The sequence below is a fragment of the Larus michahellis genome, chromosome 1, assembly GCF_964199755.1.
Source record: "Larus michahellis chromosome 1, bLarMic1.1, whole genome shotgun sequence".
Lineage (NCBI taxonomy): Eukaryota > Metazoa > Chordata > Aves > Charadriiformes > Laridae > Larus > Larus michahellis.
In genome coordinates this window covers 155,588,417-155,603,560 of record NC_133896.1, presented here as the reverse complement: position 1 = coordinate 155,603,560, position 15,144 = coordinate 155,588,417, and the positions used below count along the sequence as shown (strand labels likewise).

General features: G+C 43.3%; 1 protein-coding gene across 1 annotated transcript in view; it reads right to left on the bottom strand.

The window, feature by feature from the left end:
- SH3RF3 (SH3 domain containing ring finger 3) overlaps positions 1 to 15,144 on the bottom strand; it is a 251,446-nt gene that overhangs the window by 150,225 nt on the left and 86,077 nt on the right. The window lies entirely within an intron of this gene.

Genomic DNA, 15,144 nt, shown 5'->3' with positions numbered 1-15,144 from the left:
CTCGCTGCACAAACAAAAGGATCTTTTCAGGAGTCTCACAAGAACCTTGCCCTGCTGGTTGCATGGAGAACAGTGAGCCCTGTCCCATAGAAACAACTGAACAAAGAATAGGAAAAAAGGCAGAAATACACATGCTTTGGCAAAACACCATACAGGCCTTTCCACCTGTTCACCCAGAGAGCAGCCTGCAACTCCTGCCTTGCCCGTATGAGCTCTCCTTAGTGCAACCACTGCCCCATCCCTGTCTGTAAGGGCAGTACTTAACTATTCTCATTTTATCAACTGTATCACCCTGGGAGACTATGACTAGTTCATTTAAAATTGCCGCAGAATAAATGACACTTCAGTTAGGTTATTATCTAAAGATTTATACATATTAGCATAGAATTGTCATTGTAATATATGTCTGGATTCGTAAAACTTCAGCATTCAAAAGGGAAAAAGCCATGAGGGTTCTAGGTACGGTTATGTATATGGGCTTAGAGTCATCCCTCCTGACTTCAGAAGCCTACTTGAGGCCCCAAAATTAGAAGCACAGCCACCCTTGCCTCCATATTTAGGCAATGAAGAGTGATAGATGGATTGAGTTTCTCTTGAAAAGAGCCTGAAATCAAACTACCTTCTGGAAAGTGCTTATTCCTCTCCCCTGACTGTATGGAGGGGGCCTCTGCCACTTCAGTTAGGTGGGCTGGTCCCTCACAAAGGTCAGCAGCTAGCAAATACCAGAGAAAATACTCAGTTAATGTTCGTCTCCTTTGAATTACAGTATTTTCCCAAAATAGACTGGTCAGCTTCCTCCCGAAGAACTATTTTAGTTGTACATTTTTCTAACAGGCAGCTCTTGTGATCCTGTTCAGACACAACCAGTGATTTGGTGCGTTAATAACACCTCGGTACTAAGGTAACATAAGAATATAAAATGTCAAGGATGTGTGGCGTTCCAGTCTTAATGTACTTTTCCTGAGGAGCTCTGCAACGAGGCCAGTTGTTAAGTGTTATTATGACACACTCCTGGGCTTTCACTTTGACTTCTTTTCACATCTTGTTGAGTCTTCCAACGTCTGAAAAGGCCATTTCGATGTGCTGAGGTCATATGTTAAAAAGCTGAAAGCAGGGGCCCTCGCTAATGGTGCTCTGAAAGCAATTGTTTGGCAGAAGTTCATCGCATAAATCGCTCCATACATTTTTAGGATCGTAAAAGGAAAAATTATACTTTGTCCTCCAAGGAGGCGATGTAAAGATGATGTCCAAGAGCCATTGTTCAGCCACCAAGAGCTGGAATGGGGACTGGAATAAGTGGGTGGGGAGAGAACAGGCCACTAGCATCAGCAGAGCAGCCAGAAGAGCCCTGGCAGGCGAGAGGAGGGGAGAAGGGAGTCAGGGAAGTTGTAAATAACAACCAGGAGAAATAAAAATATTCCTAAATACAAGTACACGGGCAGGCAAGTCCCTCATCTACAAAGCTGACATCAGACTTTTGTTACATAGTCAAGTTATAACATTTAAATTTAACACAGATTTTCATAACTTTCATTTAAAATTTTTGCTAATTCCTGTTTGGAAATGTGTTTTTTGGCTTAAGGACAGTTTATTTCAGTTTAGGTGGAACACAATGCTCAGCAGTTTTAACCAAGCAAAGTAATGTTAATTAAAACCAATGAAGGAGACTTCCCACAGCCTGCTGTACCACTTGAAGCACTTTGCCTTAAAGACATACTAAAAGTAAACAGATGCAATTCTTTTTATATCTTTCTGATCTGTCAGGAAAAGGTTTTCTTCAAATGTCCAGGTGTTGGGAAAAGCATCTAAGATTGGCTGTGTTGGTGGATTGCAGTAAGGGGCAGCTTTGCGCAGTACAAAAAGGAATTGTGGATACACAAAGCTCCCAATTAAAGCCCTTTTCTCCCCAAACTGAAAACAATAGCACCTGGAGAAACAGTCCACAGAAATTCCTTCCCTGTATGCACAGAACCAACTTGCCGTGAGTTCTGCCAGGAGCAATACTCTTTGGGACTCAGTGGGAGTGTGACAAGGTGATTTGCAACCTCTGAATCAGACAGACCATCACACTCGCGCAACAGCGTTTGGCTCTGCTACCAGGACTCGTCTCACCAAAATAGACTGGACTACTCAAGGGAGCAGCTTCACAGGTGGGACATAAAAGACTGGGATCTGAACCAGGCATTACTATTTGATCATAATAATATCTACAGTACCTTAAAACTCAAATATTCAATGTAAAATAAAATTGCACGTATGCCTAGCGACATGCTATACAAATACTGGCCAGCAAGGCTTGGGAAAAAAATAAAAAAGGTTAAATAAAAAGATAGTCTGTGCTTCCGATATGGTTGGAACGCAAATGGAAACCATGAGGAAAGATGTACCAAAATTTAGAGGAAAAGCACAAACAGTTCCATTTGTTTGTTTTTACAGTCATCATAGGCAAAATAGAAATGCTAGCAGTAGTAAGAGAGAGCAAACAGGATATTTGTGAAGCAGTGCCATTTCATTTGTGTTCTGTTTCCAGTCTTCCATCTCTATTTCATCCACTTGTATTGCAGACTCAGTCTTGCAGAAAGTCTAGGAAAGTGAGACCCAGGTAGACTGTTTTTTTTTTAATATATGTGAGTCTGATTTTGTGAAGACATGCTTACTATTGTCCACTCCAGTAGTGCCACTGACAGCAGAGCCAATTATGAAGGCAATGGGAAGCACCGTGAAGTTTTTTCCAGGATCAGCAACTTGACAAGCAAAATCTCTGCCAGTTCATGACCTCTGACACTTGGCGAGTACTGTATTCTACTCTCAATTAGAGTTGGAGTAGAGTACAAGTGCCCCTAAATTAGGGTATGAATTATTTTCATACACATGGCTATTCATACCGTGCATCAATTGTAAAATATTTTAATGCCCTGTGCAGTTGAAGATGACATCAGTCCTTCTGAAATGTATACTAAACCTCTGGATCACAATTCAAAGCATATGTTCCGCCTGGTCTGCTGAGGACATAATGGTACAAAACTAGGATGCCTTTAATGAATAAAACACTAGTCACTGATACCATGTGCATTATACATACTTTCCACTTCAGAGGCAGAGCAGTTACAGCTTTCACTGCCTGAAGCCATACTACATCGGACCGTGACTCTATCACATCTGAGAACATAAGTACATTGAGGCGGTGCGGTCTTTGAACGGGAAACATTGACATGAAACCAAAGGTGCTGCCCAAAGCATTGCTGGTGATCCCGGACCTGGTACTTCTGCCTCTGAATGAGCAGAAAATCCCCACCGCAGCCTGTTCCCGGGGTCGTCGTGCAGCCCTGCCTGGAGAATCAAACCACACATCAACCATCGTCTCTGCTCCAAAGAGATGCCACTCGACTTCTGGCTGCCTGGCCAGATTGCAGCTTAAACACTCATACCCTGCCTACCTCTATTAGAGCCTCATTATTTTTCTGCCCTAAACTATCATTTTGTGTCCCTCTGCGCTGCTAAAATAACTACCATAATCTGTGCCAAAAGTGGATTCCAGCAATACTCAAAATCACATTAAGGCTTTATCCTACGCTTGCATTCGGCTGGGTGAATTTAAAGTATCTCGGAACAAGTTGCACAAGAAGAATCCCAAAGCACGTTAGGAGCAGGCGTGGGGTCTACCTGTTTTGCACCTGGCAATGAGTGTCCCTGTGCTAATCCAGAAATGCTAAGGAAAGACAAGCTGGAAATACATGAAAAATTGGCCTAAATCCTGTCAACCATACGAGAATAATGCTTCATCAGTACTGGCATTGATTTAACTATAGTTATTCCAAATTGTTTTCAGGATACATTAAGTGCCATTTCGAAGCAGCTTATTTTGGTGCCGTATCATCAAGGAGAGTGGTGACTTTGTGATGGTGGGGTTGGTTATTTTTTTCTAGGGTCCAGCTAAACCAGAATAAACTACTCCTCCAGTAAAATATGACTGTTAATAGATAGACCTATGGTGATCTAGATAAATCAGTGTCTTAACCCAATGTACAGGTGTCTCAGCTTCCTTCATTCATGGTGCCAAGTCCTTTGTGCTGATGTGTCTCTATGTGTCCAATATATAGGACCATGTAATGGGTATCTTCCTGATGACAAGAGCCAAGGGGAGCTGGGGTACACAAGCGGTGGGACTCCAAGGACATCTCACACCCCACGAGTGGGTCCCTCTCTCCCTGGGACCTCTGTGCGAGGTGCGCCTGACCAGCAGATCACAGCTTAAACCAGTCAGCAGTGGCTGGACACCACGGGAGCAGATGGGAGCTGCAGCTGTGTGAGATATAGGTCCATTTCTGCCATGTCTGAGTCTCATAGGCCATTCACAAATAGCGCATAAGCCATGTGCTGGGTTTAGTATAAAATCACTGAGCTTTTCTCAGTTACATCCACTTTTATTCCAAAATGTGTGCCCATAAACAACTTTTGCACCAAGGTTAAGTCCATTAGGTTTGCTTTTTTTTGCTATTTTTGTGTAAGAGTGCTTGAAGTTTACCCCCATTTGTATACTGATCAATGTGACAGTCACTCTTGCATCCTTCCCAGTTCTAGAAGCGTATGTTTAAGACGATAAAACGTGAGTGGTTCTGCTCTCACTTGCATCTGTGCAAATCAGGCATAACTTCATTAAGTCAATGTAATTGAACTGATCAAAACAGAAGTTGGAACATCTTATTTCAAATTATTTTGATAGAATACAGTTCATGCAATTAGATTTAACCTCATCAAAATTTCAACTTTTTATGGAAGAAAAGAGCATGTTGATTTCCAGTTTTCAGTTAAGCATTTCTCTCTCCCATCACACGTTTCCAGCAGAGCGAAGAACCAGTGTTTCCTAAGAGAACTATGATGAAGACTATGTCCGAAGTATTCAGCTTTCCATTTCCTGATTCTGACTTTTCATTCACTTTAGGGTAAACTCAGCAAGTCAGGAAAGGCCCTCGTTTTTTTCCAGAGTCCTCATAATCCCTTTTTGTCCAGGTCCTTTTTCCTGGACATAACGCATCCTACTTTACTTAATTTATAAGGCAGAACTTGTAAAATTCAAAGCAGATTGCTTCTTCCTCTCCTGTTCTCCAGCCTATTCTTAGTTATCCATACTCGTCTCCATACATCCAGAAAAGCTGCCTTTTACTTTTTTGGCTTTGGGAAGTGGGAATTATTTCTGAAGAAGTTTATAAATGTTTGCTCCGAATGCCTGAACAAATGAGTTATTTCCTGCGATTTGCCTTTTGATACCTTAAATCTGTTAGCATTTTGGCATCAGATCCTCCTCAGTGCCTCAGATCACAGCGTGAATTGACGGCTTATGAAAAAAAGGACGAAGTAATCTCTGGAAAGACTGAGAAACAAGAAAAAAATAACGAAATAAAACTAGAAAGGAAAACAGCTTAAACTCATCTGGAAGCAGAGGCTGGGCTGAAGAAACATTAGCAGTTTCTGGTAGCTCTGTTATTCTGGTAGTTTTACCCTCGTCCTTCCTACATCTCCAAAGAGCAGGTTTAAAAAGGTCCCTGCCGGCTCTCGGGCTGCTGCTGGGGATTTACGAGAGCCTCTCTGCAGAGGGGTCAAAACACACCCAGGGGGAGAACAAAGAATTTGGTGCATTTACGGCCGCTTCTCCACCCTCCAGCCGGGGTTTTGCTCCAGCTTCACTCCCTTGGCTCTGGCGAGACGCGGGGCCAGCCTGTGCCTGTTAGCCTGCACGTCTCCCGGTTAGATGCCATAAATATATTTATCGGACACCGAAAACTTGCAGCGGGTGCATTTACCGTGTGTAAGGGCCAAGAGGACGTCTGCTACACGGCGCTGGGGGCGGGGAGCGGCCGGTGGAGGAGTTGAATGTGTTATTCTCTAATGTCAGGACTGAGTTCCCCTTCAAAACCAGATTCAGAGCTCCCAGTAATACAGGGAAAACTCTGACTGTGAATTGTAGGGGCTGGACGTCCCGCAGACGACAGGAGTGCATGCAAATCCTAATTCCTCTGTGTGCTGCTCTGCAGCAACCCAGCAACTGCCTGCCACAAGATCATTTAAAGAGAGAGGAAATAAATCTACATCAGCTTGTTTCAGTCTTTCCTAAAATGACTACACTCCAGAAGCACTAACAAAGAAGCAGATGTAGGATTTTCTGTGACTTATCTCCAAGGCAATTATTTATAAATCTCCTTGATTCATTACGCGCCAAGCCTAAATTAATCCCCCGGTTTAACAACAGAAATGTATATGTAGCCTTGCACATTGCAACCAATAGTGCATGCTAGGCATTTTGCTTTATAGATTATCTTTGATAGCGTGAAGCAATTTTGCCCCTTTTGAATATTTTAGGCAGAAAAATAATTTTCTCAAAGAAAAGACCTTGACTAGGGACAGTTCCTGCTGCGCGATCTTATATCTAACTGCTTCTGGAGGCTTCTAGGGGGTCAGGGAAAGCCAGCACTCTATGGGGTTGAGAACTATACAGAAAAAGCACACATCTGATACACACGTACACACATCCCCATGCACAGAGTTATGTAGAAAATTGCAAAGTATGGTGTTCTTCTCCCCTCTCTCCTCCCTCCTATAATAAAATAAAATTACGTGGCGTGAGTCCCTAAAGATTAATATTCCCCAGGCTCAGCTGTTTTGCTTATCCAAAAGACATCTTACTCCTGGTTGTCAGGGGCAGTGCAAACTGGGAACGAGCGGGCAGCTGGTGGGCCACGGCGTGGTTTTGTCTGTGTCGTAATCTCTGCCGCTCCAGCTACAGGTATGAAGAAGGGGCGATGCTATTTACACTGTGTATGTCACAACTTCTTGCTCAAAGTGTTGGCAAGTTTGTGTTTGGAGGCTGATATTTTTTTCCTCCTCCCCTCCACCCAAACACTAATTATTCTTGCTTTTTAATGAAAGTCAGCAAAGTACAGGATTTTAATTTAAGCTGTCAGTCAAAAGCAATGGAAGAGCTAGAAAGCCTGACACTGCTTCTTTTCTGTGTGCTGAGTAAAGCTATGTTAGGGGGTATGTTTCAACAGGAATGAGGAAGGAAGGACCAAGGCCAGAGTAATTAGCAACCAGGCCTTATCTAGGACAAATATTATGAGGGAATAAAGCCATTAAAATGTGCCACTTATTTGCTGCCGCTAAAGCAGATGAGGCTTCTTTTCACGGGAATTAAAAAATAATCAAGGCAATAGAAGTTTTGTTCTGTGTTGTTACAAAATCTGGCAGAAACTCCGCTCTCGCCAAAGGCAGGAAAGATAAAACTGAAAACAGGAGATGTCAAATAAATGATGTTCGCGGTCCCACACAGCGTGGCGCTGGCCGTAGCTGGGAGCCCGACCGACTGTGCGATGCAAAGCTGGGGGTTCTCGTAACCTGGAGCCAGCCCTGCAAACCATCTGCTTGTCTACATGGAGGCTGTCACCCACGGCACTGAGCCCCTCGGGGCAGTAGGAACCCCCGCTTCGGGTTCCCCAGGGCTCACACACCCCAACCCAGCTCTGGAGCAGGTGGAAGTGAGCAAGGCGGCCCCAACCCCGTCCTCCCAGGGCACCCACCCGGGTGTGGAGAGGCAGGTTCTAGATCGGGATGGGGTGGCAGGTGGGCGACAGGTCCTGGGGCTGGGACTCTCCCCAGCTGCAGGGACCCTAATGCGGAAGGGTTTGTGTGTGCAGGAAAGGGAGGGGAGGCTCTCTCATGCTTCTTCTATTCTTCATCACGCTATTCTTGGGGAGCCTTTCGGGTTATTCTCCTCTCTCTAGTGCTGCCCGCTTTTTTTCCTGCCTGTCCCTCCTTTTGTGATTTCAAGAGGAAGTGATGTCTGGCTTTATTGTCTGCTTTGACATTCATTTCCTATATGGCGTAGGAGGACGGCGTCTATAAAAAGCTATACATCTATCTATCTATCTGTATGTATCTCATAGATGGAGAAATAACTCAGCCTTAAATGAGACGCAATGCAACTCCTGATTAAATTGCCACATTAGTTATGTTTGACATGTTATAACCTTGAATACTAAGAAACTGAAAAAAAAATCATTTAAAAAGAAAGCTATATGCAAATAGGAAGCATGATATTTATGTACCAGGTGGCATTAGGCTTCAGTCATTTTGGTTGAGATGCTCAGTTTGACTCCTTCAGTTACTTTGCCAAAGGGCCACAAGTCCAACTTGCCTTTTTTTTACTTCCAGTGTTCTGGGACTCGTTATTTGCCATTCATGGTGTTATTAATTCTGGCTGCCTGAACATTTTCATTATCAGAGGGAAAGCAGGAAACCAAAGATAACTTATTGGGCATTGTTCCCATTTAGGTGCTCCTCTGAGATTTCCTTTCGACTGGCATGTATTTCATTAATTCGGGGGACATTCTGGCATAGATGTCTAATTAGATCTGCTTAATGGATTTCATGTCACAGAGGCACGTAAATCTTTCCATGAAAGACAAGGTTTGTATTGAGAGATAGTATCTTCTATTAGACCTCCAGACAGAATTGGAAGGGGTGGACAAGATTTTCAGTTTCTCCAAAAAAACCTGTAATACTTTGCTACAAACTTTTCCTTTCTTACCTCTTCAGATACTCAGAGCTACAAAGACCTGACCACTGCCGTCTCTTCGTGGTCTTTGTATATTAGCATTCACTTGTTTTTCACTAACAGATTTTGCCACATCTGTATTTTTCTTATTTCTTCCAGAATTTCAGTCCTCTGACATTCACCTGTTTTTTACAACCCACTACACGTTATATTCTATGAATGTTTATATTCATTTTACCTATTCAGAGGTGGAAGGAATCCCAGATGGGGTTTCCTTCCAGATTTCTATGCCCAAACATCACCAACTCCTAGAGATTACAAAATGCTATGGTCCTCACTGTGGTTGTGTGTTGTTGCCTACTTGACTTCAAAGCGTATTTGGCAATTGCATGCACTCGTCTTTTTTGTACACCCAATACCACCATTAAAATATCCATTCTTCCATTCAAAAATCTTTAGTAGAGTCCTAAAATCTTTAGAGAGAGAGGAGTTGCTGTGCCTGGCTTGGTGGCTCGCCTCTTCTCATGAGAGCAGCGCAGAACATGCACCCGCAGGCTACTTCCATCCCTCAGCTTAAGATTTATTTTTCTGATGCTGGAGGTATTTAAAGTAACTGACAAAGCAGATTCCACCTAATGTATTAGACACTGCATAGGAATTTGTAGCTAATTTATTGTTATTTTATGCCCGATACTAGTATATTCTGCAAAACACACAAGATGCATTACTACATTTTGGAATACTTCAGTCCTCGTAATAACTAGTTTGGTACATTCCTTGAAGTCTTAGGATGCTTACTGTTCAACACAAAAGCGGAGTCCCCTGTAGATCTTCTGTTTTGGCAGATATCACACAAATTCTGGATCGATCTTGCAAGCTTTCTCATAAACTTGCAACCCTGCTTTGAATGTTGCTAAATACACGGCTTCAACTACATCCCACGGCAAGTTGCATCGGTTTATTCTTGGTGGCACCAAGCCCCATATCATAACCCACTTGTGTAGGTCATAAAGACCTCTGTGTGTGCAAGTCATAAAAATAATCTCTTCTATAGGCAAAAAGCTTATAAAGCTTGAAAAAAAAAAAAGAGCCTTCTGTTGTGAAAAACTTTTTTAGCTGTAGAGACTAGAAATTATCTCACAAATAGTTTTGTTTTGCAAGGAAGGGATAAATCAACTCCTGCTCTCTCAAAAGAAAGCCTTACTTTTTGAGCACATTCAGGTATGTGTCAGAACTGTTTTTAAAAAGCCTCAGTTTCAGTATATCTCAATGCTGATCTTCAAAGGTTAGGTAATAAAAAAACTCTAAAACCCAGACCATTTAAGATGTTTGTAATTTGGCACCTGCAAACAGAAGCATTGGAAGTCTTTTCCTTATGAACAAATATTTGAGTTTTGATTAGTTCATACTTATTAAAACTTAAAATTAAGCACATCTGATACCCAATACAGTTGCATCTTAAATTAATATTGCCTTTTTATAGTGCAAAATTACATCCTTCAACTCCAAACAAGGAAATAAACTTCCCCTAGTGCACATCATTTTACATCCTTTGCAATATTGATAATAGTTATTCAAAATTATATCTTTTCATGGCTCTTCACAGAGACGTAAATGAAAGTGGGTTTTGGTATACAGAAGCTCAACTGAGCAGATTTGTAAAAAGCAAGCACATGCTGATATAGCAAAATCTTTAAATTGGGTAAGCTGGAAACGGTTGCCACGCTCATCTATTATCCCCAGACACAAAGCCCATAAAGGGTTCAACTTCAGCCCACAACAGTAATGACTAAAAGCCATTAGCGTACGTAATGGCTGCTCGTTGGCCTCTAGGAGATGAATGGATGGTCTCAGTTCGGTTCACGCAGGACAGGCGTCCGCATCACAGAAACCCCTGAGCATTGCGTGGGGAGGAAGACCCAGTTGCCCTCTCCTCCCCAGAAGCCCCTTCCTCCCGACCGCATCCGCGTTGTACCCGGGCAAGCGGACAAACAGACATTTCCCACTATCAATTAGCTACTGCTCTGAAGCTCACTTTTAGGAGAGAGGAAGTAAAAAGTCTGGAGCCTCGTGATAAGCCCAGGGGATTAATAAAGGCAGTTTGGTTTACAGGATAAAGTAGAGCCTTTATCACCTGCAGTTCAATCTACCAACTTAAAAATACATGAAATCACAGGACTGGCTTCAACACCACATGAAATAAAAAGCAAAAATAAAGTCTGTATTTGGGGAAGTATTTCTAAAAGATAAAGAAAGAAGGATACCAAAGACTGAAGGTCACGCTAGGCATTTCTCCCACCCTGTAAAGCTTAAAGTACAGAACATAGTGTTGTAATAACAGAGAGAATAATAGTTGTCAGAGATTTTCTTTAAGAACATAGACGAGGGACAGGGATGGGTCCGGGAGAGAATCTCAGCTTCACAGAGGTGAAGGGAGTTACAAGCTTTCAAATTATCTTCAGTTTGCCTGTCGCTTTGGACACTTTAATTTTTCCCTAAAACTTAAAGCCTCCTTCTAAGCTTCAGGTTTCTTCAGGGCGCAATTTATCACAGCCTTATTTTATTTTGAAATGCACTAAGGCATCAAGGCCAAAAGGGAAGATGAGCTTCCGTTAATCCTTCTGTTGCGCTGCAGCAACAGCAAGTGAGCAGGGAGGTGTAAGTTTACGAGAAAGGCAGGAGAAGAAATGGGAACGGAGTAATCTCATTGCAACTGGGTTTGGAGATCCCGAAAAGGCAATAATAAGCTTCCAGAGCACAGCTGTCTGGTCGTAGAGCAGAAAAGCACTTCCAACCTCAACTTGACATCATTTGGCATCTCCTTAACTGGCAGGGCGAAGAACACGCTGTTATTTCACACGGCTATGAAGTACATGCCACAAGAGATTTTAGCTGAAGCGAGGGCCAAGTACAGACATCAAAGGCTAGCATTTGGATACAGGGAAGTGAGAAACGCACTTTATTTCTCATGATGAGAAACGCGACTTACGCTGTATCAAACGCCAGCTTCTAATAGGAGTTACATAACGAGAAGCTCGGCTCCTCTTCTCTCTGCTGAGTGCCAAATAGCTCTCAAATATTAAAGGGACGAGCAAGGGCTCTGAAAGGGGGTTTGTACGGTCACAGTGCGGCAGCCTCCACGTGCACGTGCGCGCGCGTGTGCCTCTGCCTACGTGAGCAAGAGAGTCTTCATAGCGGGGTGGATCCTGAAGGCCAGCGAATAGACCCACAGAACTCCCCCCTCTCTGTTGCACTCCCACCATTCCCAGTTGCCCCAGGAGGCAGGCATGCTGGAGAGGCTGGGCGGGAAGGAATCGGAAAGAATTAGGTCGGGTGCTGTTTGCAGCCACTCTGCTCGTGAAGTTAATGGGCTGCCAGTGATGGGCTGTTAATAAGCCCAAGCCCCTAGGTCCCACAAGCAACATGGCCTGTTGGAGATAGCAGCAATACCAATCCTCTCAATAGTGAGCTCTCTTTGAGATCCAGTCATGGAATAACAGAAAAAATCACAGAATCACAGAATCGGAATCACAGAATTGTTCGGGTTGGAAGGGACCTTAAAGATGATCTAGTTCCAACCCCCTGCCATGGGCAGGGACACCTCCCACTAGACCAGGCTGCTCAAAGCCCCATCCAGCCTGGCCTTGAACACTTCCAGGGATGGGGCGTCCACAGCTTCCCTGGGCAATCTGTTCCAGTGCCTCACCACCCTCACAATAAAGAATTTCTTCCTGATATCTAATCTAAATCTACCCTCTTTCAGTTTGAGGTGGATACCCCTTTTCCTATCATTACAGTCCCTGATAAAGAGTCCCTCCGCATCCTTCCTGTAGATCCCCCCTTTAGCCTTCTCTTCTCCAGGCTGAGCAACCCACCCCTCTCACCCTGTCTTCATAGGAGAGGTGCTCCAGCCCTCTGATTATCTTCGTGGCCCTCTGATGGACTTGCTCCAACAGGTCCATGTCCTTCTTATGTTGGGGGTCCTAGAGCTGGACTCAGTACTCCAGGTGGGGTCTCACCAGAGCAGAGTAGAGGGGCAGAATCACCTCGCTCAACCTGCTGGCCATACTTCTTTTGATGCAGCCCAGGATGTGGTTGTCTTTCTGGGCTGCAAGTGCGCATTGCCGGCTCATGTTGAGCTTCTTGTCCACCAACACCCCCAAGTCCTTCTCCTCAGGGCTGCTCTCAAGCCATTCTCCGCCCAACCTGTATTTGTGCCTGGGATTGCCATGACCCAGGTGCAGGACCTTGCGCTTGGCCTGATTGAACTTTATAAGGTTCGCACAGGCCCACCTCTCAAGCCTGTCAAGGTCCCTCTGGATGGCAAGTCTCATCTGCGATTAAAGTAAATCTTGCAGGTTCAAAGTAACGCCTGGGGTTTTTTTGTAGAGAGAGGAGAAAGGAAAAAGGAGGTTGCCTCTTGGATTCTCCATACTTGGATTTGGCAATATTGAGTCTGTGTCTAGAAGACCCAAATCAAGCATTGGGAAGAAGATGACACACAGGGGAAAAGCTCTGTTGGGCATCTTCGAGACTAACCTTCAGTTTAAGTATACTTTCTTGTAGTGCTGAGTTAGCAGGGAGGTAAGCCCTCCTGACAGTGGATGAGGCTTTTCAAGTGGATCAAAGACCTGGAAGGCAAAGAGGAGTGGGATGTTTCCACTGACTTCCAGGTGGTTTTGTAATAAGATGAAGTATAATTTGATTCCTTTTGTACTCTCTGCTGATATAGCCATTTTCACAAAGGGAATAGAAACAACTTCAGGACTTGGGGGGAGCACGACAGAACTGCTGACTGCTTGATTTCAAGTAGTTCACCAATCAGTATAGCCTAGTCAAAAACCACACTGGACAGGTATATAAAGAAATGCACCACAATCAATTATACTTTTGAATTTTTTTGCTCCTGGAGAAAAGGAAAGAAATAAGGGGGAAAAAAGTGAAACTGAAGTGTATAAAAAATGCTACTCCAATATAAACAATGCAGAAAATAATTTTTAGGGAGTGCCCCAAACAATTAAAATTAAATTCAGATCTGAACTTAATCAGTGTCACTGTTGGGTAAGTTGAGATTTGAGTGTGAGACTCTCTATAAGGCTCTATCTATATGGCACTTATCCCAGAATTCAGGATATTTCCATCTGAGGTCATCATACTCTGGGTGAAACTGAGAAAACCATAAAGGATTTATCACAAGACTTACATTTAAATTGTACCTGCTTTGACAGAATATAGACACGTATTGAATAACCCAGGATTAGGTACATGTAAATGTTGGAATTTCTGTTTAATAAAGGTTGATGGTATTATTGTGGAAGAACCTTATTTTGTTTATATACTGCGGAGCATCATATGTGTGTGAAGTTTCTTAATTTATCCAGAAGCCTTTGCAGCATGGAGAGTTGCGAGAGAATTTCTGAAACTCTGCCTAGTAAAAGTATATTCAATACTATCAAGAAAAAGAGATTAGTCTGTTAGTGGCTAATGTCACCAACAATTTGGTGGGGAGCACTTCATGATCAACAAAAAGAAGGTAGTCCCATATTCACATTTTAAAGATAATTAAAAATGAGATCTAAACCAGTTGTTTACACGACTCCCAAGAACCACAGCCAGTGAGAAAAAGTATGCTAATGTGTCCTCCTCTGGAAGGTAATTAATGAATAAAAAAAAACCCAGTCAATTGAAGGCAGCAGTGTTTTTGATAAAAGGTGAAATTATCCCATGAGAGTCTCTCCAACGTGCTTAGCAATGTCTTGCACAGGTTTTGGCCATTCAGACAAAGCTGCTCTTTAACTGCCCATTTTTGCCATATTGTCTGAAACCCAAAGGCAGGCATTGAATATGGTCTACTTTGGGGGCAACCAGGTCCCAGAATACACTCCCCCTGTGTAAAAATTAGTTTCTTCCCAGTTTCTTTGCTACACCTGTGCAACAGGACCTACCAAGAGGGACCTCAGCTAGACTGCTGGGACAAGGGGACCCTGCAGGACAGGGAGCAGCATGGCCCACGGCCAAGGCCACGCTAGGCATGACGGCTCCCGCTTCCACAGCCTGCTCTATGCACATCCACACCTGATCCCAGCCGATGCCCAGCACCCACTCTGCAGCAAACCACGCAGTTTGTGCAGCGACATGTTCCTTCTTAAACTCACCTCTTCAGTCTTATTAGTTCAACATACATTAAACTAATACTCCAAAGGTATAAGTTCAAGGATTAATGCCACATTTACGTAAACAATAACAAGCCTTTTGCAGTAGATGAAAGCCCACCAACCTACAGCTAGGTTTAATTTGTCAGTGTTTGCCATGAATAAATGCACTTTAATACTAACCGCTGGCATCACAGCTACGCTCACTCAGTCTTATAATTCAGCCATTGTTAGTCCTTTCATGGAGCACTTCAGTATACTAATGCTTTTTTACCCAAAAAAATCAACTGTGTCTTTGGGATTTCTTTGTATTGGTTTTCAATAGAAATAAGCCGTTCTATGAATGGGGTATTAAAGGACAGACTGGTGACAGAGCGAACTCTCCCTTGTAGGTTTATGGTCAACAGGCACCAATAAAAAGAGTACAAAGAAAAGTGTTTTTTT